We start from the raw sequence: 704 nt of genomic DNA, 5'->3' as shown, positions 1-704 counted from the left end.
GTGCAGCTGCTTTGATCATTCCACATGACACAGGAGGGTGCACTTAGCAAAAGGCACTGATGGTGGGGCAACAGCGAGGAGAGAGGAGTGGACAGTGGGGAGCAGGGGCTGCTGTCTGTCCCATCCCAGTAAGCCAAGTACAACGTCAAAAACCCTGGTACATAAGAGTCTCTATACATCAGGAACCAGATCATTTGTTCTTAAAAACAGTTACTACTCCAGTCTACTACTAGAAAACACTCATGCCATGGCTCACAGACCCAGGATTCAAACAGAAGAAAAAGGAAGAGAGAAAGCAGGGGGAAAAAAGACAGTAGTACATAAAGTGCTTGTCTTTTAATGAAACAAATCTGAAAGATATACAGTCAGGCTCACGTTGTGCAGTTCACAAGCATGGAAAAACAAACAAACAGAAGGACAGAATTCCAACACAAGAAGTTAACCCAAGACCAGGCTGGACTTGCCACCAGGGGGGTTTCTCCTGGACGGCGCTGGGGCCGGAGCCACTGGGCTGGGCACAGGAGCAGCGGGCACCGGCTTCTCTTCCATCTACGCCAGGTTGGCTTGGAAGTCTGTATCCACAGTTTCATGCGTATCACCTTCTCCCTTGAGGTCTAAGAAGTCTCCAGAGCTTGCTTCAGAAGAGTTACTTCTCTGTGTTCCAGGTGACTCCGAATCTTCCCTGCCACCACTAGACTTGTCAC

At 49.1% G+C, this 704-nt stretch overlaps 1 pseudogene; it reads right to left on the bottom strand.

The window, feature by feature from the left end:
- Window positions 1–374: 374 nt before the first annotated feature.
- LOC114635862 lies at window positions 375–696 on the bottom strand (annotated as a pseudogene).
- Between the last annotated feature and the right edge of the window lie 8 nt (window positions 697–704).

The sequence above is a fragment of the Grammomys surdaster genome, unplaced genomic scaffold (genome assembly GCF_004785775.1).
Source record: "Grammomys surdaster isolate TR1022 unplaced genomic scaffold, NIH_TR_1.0 118908, whole genome shotgun sequence".
NCBI lineage: Eukaryota > Metazoa > Chordata > Mammalia > Rodentia > Muridae > Grammomys > Grammomys surdaster.
This window is presented reverse-complemented; position numbering and strand designations above follow the sequence as displayed.